This window comes from Larus michahellis, unplaced genomic scaffold, assembly GCF_964199755.1.
Source record: "Larus michahellis unplaced genomic scaffold, bLarMic1.1 SCAFFOLD_26, whole genome shotgun sequence".
In the NCBI taxonomy this organism is placed as follows: Eukaryota; Metazoa; Chordata; class Aves; order Charadriiformes; family Laridae; genus Larus; species Larus michahellis.
In genome coordinates this window covers 5,758,700-5,766,236 of record NW_027436225.1, presented here as the reverse complement: position 1 = coordinate 5,766,236, position 7,537 = coordinate 5,758,700, and positions in this window count along the sequence as shown.

Below are 7,537 nucleotides of genomic sequence, written 5' to 3'. Positions count from 1 at the left end.
GCTCTGAAGAGAATGTTAGCAAAGAGGTAACCGGGACACTGAAAACTGTACTCAAAGACAGGGAGAGCAAGCTCTACATTACTCTCTTGGCACTTTGGATGTGGGACATACAGCGAGATGTTTGCTGCTTTTGCGTTTGTCTGTTGGGAGATTTACAGCACAAAGATATCTAGTTGATTTGAAGCAGTTCCGAGAAAGTCTAAACATAATCCCCACTTTTCCCTCCTGGCATTTTCCATGTGGGAGATATAGCAGGATGTATATTGGTTTTGAGGACAACTCAATGGACAGTGTGGGCAGAAAAGTTCCTGGCTCCTTGAATGCCGTTTCTGGAGACACTGCGATCAATGTGGGAGATATGTCAAGATGTGTGTTGGTTTTGAGGACGGCTCTCTGGAGAGTCTTAGCAAAGAGGTCACACGGATAATCAGAGCAATTCTCAGAGACACTGAGACCAAGCTCCACAATTCCTCCTGGCACTTTCCCTGTAGGAGATACCGCAAGACGTTTCTGTATATTGGGCACTGCGCTCTGCAGGGTGTTAGCAGAGACTTTCCCGGGACAGTGAAACCCCATGTCAGAGACACTGAGAAGAAGCCCCAATGTTCCTTCCAGGCATTTTCAGTGCGGGTGCCTTCTCCACGTGGTTCCTGGTTTCACTGCAGCTCTGAAGAGAATGTTAGCAAAGAGGTAACCGGGACACTGAAAACTGTACTCAAAGACAGGGAGAGCAAGCTCTACATTACTCTCTTGGCACTTTGGATGTGGGACATACAGCGAGATGTTTGCTGCTTTTACATTTGGCTGTTGGGAGATTTACAGCACAAAGATATCTAGTTGATTTGAAGCAGTTCCGAGAAAGTCTAAACATAATCCCCACTTTTGCCTCCTGGCATTTTCCATGTGGGAGATATAGCAGGATGTATATTGGTTTGGAGGACAACTCAATGGACAGTGTGGGCAGAAAAGGTCCTGGCTCCTTGAATGCCGTTTCTGGAGACACTGCGATCAATGTGGGAGATATGTCAAGATGTGTGTTGGTTTTGAGGACGGCTCTCTGGAGAGTCTTAGCAAAGAGGTCACACGGATAATCAGAGCAATTCTCAGAGACACTGAGAACAAGATCGAGAATTCCCTCTTGGCACTTTCCCTGTAGGAGATACCGCAAGACGTTTCTGTATATTGGGCACTGCGCTCTGCAGGGTGTTAGCAGAGACTTTCCCGGGACAGTGAAACCCGACATCAGAGACACTGAGAAGAAGCCCCAATGTTCCTTCCAGGCATTTTCAGTGCGGGTGCCTTCTCCACGTGGTTCCTGGTTTCACTGCAGCTCTGAAGAGAATGTTAGCAAAGAGGTAACCGGGACACTGAAAAGAGTATTCAAAGACAATGAGAGCAAGCTCTACATTACTCTCTTGGCACTTTGGATGTGGGACATACAGCGAGATGTTTGCTGCTTTTGCGTTTGTCTGTTGGGAGATTTACAGCACAAAGATATCTAGTTGATTTGAAGCAGTTCCGAGAAAGTCTAAACATAATCCCCACTTTTGCCTCCTGGCATTTTCCATGTGGGAGATATAGCAGGATGTATATTGGTTTTGAGGACAACTCAATGGACAGTGTGGGCAGAAAAGTTCCTGGCTCCTTGAATGCCGTTTCTGGAGACACTGCGATCAATGTGGGAGATATGTCAAGATGTGTGTTGGTTTTGAGGACGGCTCTCTGGAGAGTCTTAGCAAAGAGGTCACACGGATAATCAGAGCAATTCTCAGAGACACTGAGAACAAGATCGAGAATTCCCTCTTGGCACTTTCCCTGTAGGAGATACCGCAAGACGTTTCTGTATATTGGGCACTGCGCTCTGCAGGGTGTTAGCAGAGACTTTCCCGGGACAGTGAAACCCGACATCAGAGACACTGAGAAGAAGCCCCAATGTTCCTTCCAGGCATTTTCAGTGCGGGTGCCTTCTCCACGTGGTTCCTGGTTTCACTGCAGCTCTGAAGAGAATGTTAGCAAAGAGGTAACCGGGACACTGAAAACTGTACTCAAAGACAGGGAGAGCAAGCTCTACATTACTCTCTTGGCACTTTGGATGTGGGACATACAGCGAGATGTTTGCTGCTTTTGCGTTTGTCTGTTGGGAGATTTACAGCACAAAGATATCTAGTTGATTTGAAGCAGTTCCGAGAAAGTCTAAACATAATCCCCACTTTTGCCTCCTGGCATTTTCCATGTGGGAGATATAGCAGGATGTATATTGGTTTTGAGGACAACTCAATGGACAGTGTGGGCAGAAAAGTTCCTGGCTCCTTGAATGCCGTTCCTGGAGACACTGCGATCAATGCAGGAGATATGTCAAGATGTGTGTTGGTTTTGAGGAAGGCTCTCTGGAGAGTCTTAGCAAAGAGGTCACACGGATAATCAGAGCAATTCTCAGAGACACTGAGACCAAGCTCCACAATTCCTCCTGGCACTTTCCCTGTAGGAGATACCGCAAGACGTTTCTGTATATTGGGCACTGCGCTCTGCAGGGTGTTAGCAGAGACTTTCCCGGGACAGTGAAACCCGACATCAGAGACACTGAGAAGAAGCCCCAATGTTCCTTCCAGGCATTTTCAGTGCGGGTGCCTTCTCCACGTGGTTCCTGGTTTCACTGCAGCTCTGAAGAGAATGTTAGCAAAGAGGTAACCGGGACACTGAAAACTGTACTCAAAGACAGGGAGAGCAAGCTCTACATTACTCTCTTGGCACTTTGGATGTGGGACATACAGCGAGATGTTTGCTGCTTTTACATTTGGCTGTTGGGAGATTTACAGCACAAAGATATCTAGTTGATTTGAAGCAGTTCCGAGAAAGTCTAAACATAATCCCCACTTTTGCCTCCTGGCATTTTCCATGTGGGAGATATAGCAGGATGTATATTGGTTTTGAGGACAACTCAATGGACAGTGTGGGCAGAAAAGTTCCTGGCTCCTTGAATGCCGTTTCTGGAGACACTGCGATCAATGCGGGAGATATGTCAAGATGTGTGTTGGTTTTGAGGACGGCTCTCTGGAGAGTCTTAGCAAAGAGGTCACACGGATAATCAGAGCAATTCTCAGAGACACTGAGAACAAGATCGAGAATTCCCTCCTGGCACTTTCCCTGTAGGAGATACCGCAAGACGTTTCTGTATATTGGGCACTGCGCTCTGCAGGGTGTTAGCAGAGACTTTCCCGGGACAGTGAAACCCGACATCAGAGACACTGAGAAGAAGCCCCAATGTTCCTTCCAGTCATTTTCAGTGTGGGTGCCTTCTCCACGTGGTTCCTGGTTTCACTGCAGCTCTGAAGAGAATGTTAGCAAAGAGGTAACCGGGACACTGAAAACTGTACTCAAAGACAGGGAGAGCAAGCTCTACATTACTCTCTTGGCACTTTGGATGTGGGACATACAGCGAGATGTTTGCTGCTTTTGCGTTTGTCTGTTGGGAGATTTACAGCACAAAGATATCTAGTTGATTTGAAGCAGTTCCGAGAAAGTCTAAACATAATCCCCACTTTTGCCTCCTGGCATTTTCCATGTGGGAGATATAGCAGGATGTATATTGGTTTTGAGGACAACTCAATGGACAGTGTGGGCAGAAAAGTTCCTGGCTCCTTGAATGCCGTTTCTGGAGACACTGCGATCAATGTGGGAGATATGTCAAGATGTGTGTTGGTTTTGAGGACGGCTCTCTGGAGAGTCTTAGCAAAGAGGTCACACGGATAATCAGAGCAATTCTCAGAGACACTGAGACCAAGCTCCACAATTCCTCCTGGCACTTTCCCTGTAGGAGATACCGCAAGACGTTTCTGTATATTGGGCACTGCGCTCTGCAGGGTGTTAGCAGAGACTTTCCCGGGACAGTGAAACCCGACATCAGAGACACTGAGAAGAAGCCCCAATGTTCCTTCCAGGCATTTTCAGTGCGGGTGCCTTCTCCACGTGGTTCCTGGTTTCACTGCAGCTCTGAAGAGAATGTTAGCAAAGAGGTAACCGGGACACTGAAAACTGTACTCAAAGACAGGGAGAGCAAGCTCTACATTACTCTCTTGGCACTTTGGATGTGGGACATACAGCGAGATGTTTGCTGCTTTTGTGTTTGTCTGTTGGGAGATTTACAGCACAAAGATATCTAGTTGATTTGAAGCAGTTCCGAGAAAGTCTAAACATAATCCCCACTTTTGCCTCCTGGCATTTTCCATGTGGGAGATATAGCAGGATGTATATTGGTTTTGAGGACAACTCAATGGACAGTGTGGGCAGAAAAGTTCCTGGCTCCTTGAATGCCGTTTCTGGAGACACTGCGATCAATGCGGGAGATATGTCAAGATGTGTGTTGGTTTTGAGGACGGCTCTCTGGAGAGTCTTAGCAAAGAGGTCACACGGATAATCAGAGCAATTCTCAGAGACACTGAGAACAAGATCGAGAATTCCCTCTTGGCACTTTCCCTGTAGGAGATACCGCAAGACGTTTCTGTATATTGGGCACTGCGCTCTGCAGGGTGTTAGCAGAGACTTTCCCGGGACAGTGAAACCCGACATCAGAGACACTGAGAAGAAGCCCCAATGTTCCTTCCAGGCATTTTCAGTGCGGGTGCCTTCTCCACGTGGTTCCTGGTTTCACTGCAGCTCTGAAGAGAATGTTAGCAAAGAGGTAACCGGGACACTGAAAACTGTACTCAAAGACAGGGAGAGCAAGCTCTACATTACTCTCTTGGCACTTTGGATGTGGGACATACAGCGAGATGTTTGCTGCTTTTGCGTTTGTCTGTTGTGAGATTTACAGCACAAAGATATCTAGTTGATTTGAAGCAGTTCCGAGAAAGTCTAAACATAATCCCCACTTTTGCCTCCTGGCATTTTCCATGTGGGAGATATAGCAGGATGTATATTGGTTTTGAGGACAACTCAATGGACAGTGTGGGCAGAAAAGTTCCTGGCTCCTTGAATGCCGTTTCTGGAGACACTGCGATCAACGTGGGAGATATGTCAAGATGTGTGTTGGTTTTGAGGACGGCTCTCTGGAGAGTCTTAGCAAAGAGGTCACACGGATAATCAGAGCAATTCTCAGAGACACTGAGAACAAGATCGAGAATTCCCTCTTGGCACTTTCCCTGTAGGAGATACCGCAAGACGTTTCTGTATATTGGGCACTGCGCTCTGCAGGGTGTTAGCAGAGACTTTCCCGGGACAGTGAAACCCGACATCAGAGACACTGAGAAGAAGCCCCAATGTTCCTTCCAGGCATTTTCAGTGCGGGTGCCTTCTCCACGTGGTTCCTGGTTTCACTGCAGCTCTGAAGAGAATGTTAGCAAAGAGGTAACCGGGACACTGAAAACTGTACTCAAAGACAGGGAGAGCAAGCTCTACATTACTCTCTTGGCACTTTGGATGTGGGACATACAGCGAGATGTTTGCTGCTTTTGCGTTTGTCTGTTGGGAGATTTACAGCACAAAGATATCTAGTTGATTTGAAGCAGTTCCGAGAAAGTCTAAACATAATCCCCACTTTTGCCTCCTGGCATTTTCCATGTGGGAGATATAGCAGGATGTATATTGGTTTTGAGGACAACTCAATGGACAGTGTGGGCAGAAAAGTTCCTGGCTCCTTGAATGCCGTTTCTGGAGACACTGCGATCAATGTGGGAGATATGTCAAGATGTGTGTTGGTTTTGAGGACGGCTCTCTGGAGAGTCTTAGCAAAGAGGTCACACGGATAATCAGAGCAATTCTCAGAGACACTGAGAACAAGATCGAGAATTCCCTCTTGGCACTTTCCCTGTAGGAGATACCGCAAGACGTTTCTGTATATTGGGCACTGCGCTCTGCAGGGTGTTAGCAGAGACTTTCCCGGGACAGTGAAACCCGACATCAGAGACACTGAGAAGAAGCCCCAATGTTCCTTCCAGGCATTTTCAGTGCGGGTGCCTTCTCCACGTGGTTCCTGGTTTCACTGCAGCTCTGAAGAGAATGTTAGCAAAGAGGTAACCGGGACACTGAAAACTGTACTCAAAGACAGGGAGAGCAAGCTCTACATTACTCTCTTGGCACTTTGGATGTGGGACATACAGCGAGATGTTTGCTGCTTTTGCGTTTGTCTGTTGTGAGATTTACAGCACAAAGATATCTAGTTGATTTGAAGCAGTTCCGAGAAAGTCTAAACATAATCCCCACTTTTGCCTCCTGGCATTTTCCATGTGGGAGATATAGCAGGATGTATATTGGTTTTGAGGACAACTCAATGGACAGTGTGGGCAGAAAAGTTCCTGGCTCCTTGAATGCCGTTTCTGGAGACACTGCGATCAATGTGGGAGATATGTCAAGATGTGTGTTGGTTTTGAGGACGGCTCTCTGGAGAGTCTTAGCAAAGAGGTCACACGGATAATCAGAGCAATTCTCAGAGACACTGAGACCAAGCTCCACAATTCCTCCTGGCACTTTCCCTGTAGGAGATACCGCAAGACGTTTCTGTATATTGGGCACTGCGCTCTGCAGGGTGTTAGCAGAGACTTTCCCGGGACAGTGAAACCCGACATCAGAGACACTGAGAAGAAGCCCCAATGTTCCTTCCAGGCATTTTCAGTGCGGGTGCCTTCTCCACGTGGTTCCTGGTTTCACTGCAGCTCTGAAGAGAATGTTAGCAAAGAGGTAACCGGGACACTGAAAACTGTACTCAAAGACAGGGAGAGCAAGCTCTACATTACTCTCTTGGCACTTTGGATGTGGGACATACAGCGAGATGTTTGCTGCTTTTACATTTGGCTGTTGGGAGATTTACAGCACAAAGATATCTAGTTGATTTGAAGCAGTTCCGAGAAAGTCTAAACATAATCCCCACTTTTGCCTCCTGGCATTTTCCATGTGGGAGATATAGCAGGATGTATATTGGTTTTGAGGACAACTCAATGGACAGTGTGGGCAGAAAAGTTCCTGGCTCCTTGAATGCCGTTTCTGGAGACACTGCGATCAATGCGGGAGATATGTCAAGATGTGTGTTGGTTTTGAGGACGGCTCTCTGGAGAGTCTTAGCAAAGAGGTCACACGGATAATCAGAGCAATTCTCAGAGACACTGAGAACAAGATCGAGAATTCCCTCCTGGCACTTTCCCTGTAGGAGATACCGCAAGACGTTTCTGTATATTGGGCACTGCGCTCTGCAGGGTGTTAGCAGAGACTTTCCCGGGACAGTGAAACCCGACATCAGAGACACTGAGAAGAAGCCCCAATGTTCCTTCCAGTCATTTTCAGTGTGGGTGCCTTCTCCACGTGGTTCCTGGTTTCACTGCAGCTCTGAAGAGAATGTTAGCAAAGAGGTAACCGGGACACTGAAAACTGTACTCAAAGACAGGGAGAGCAAGCTCTACATTACTCTCTTGGCACTTTGGATGTGGGACATACAGCGAGATGTTTGCTGCTTTTGCGTTTGTCTGTTGGGAGATTTACAGCACAAAGATATCTAGTTGATTTGAAGCAGTTCCGAGAAAGTCTAAACATAATCCCCACTTTTGCCTCC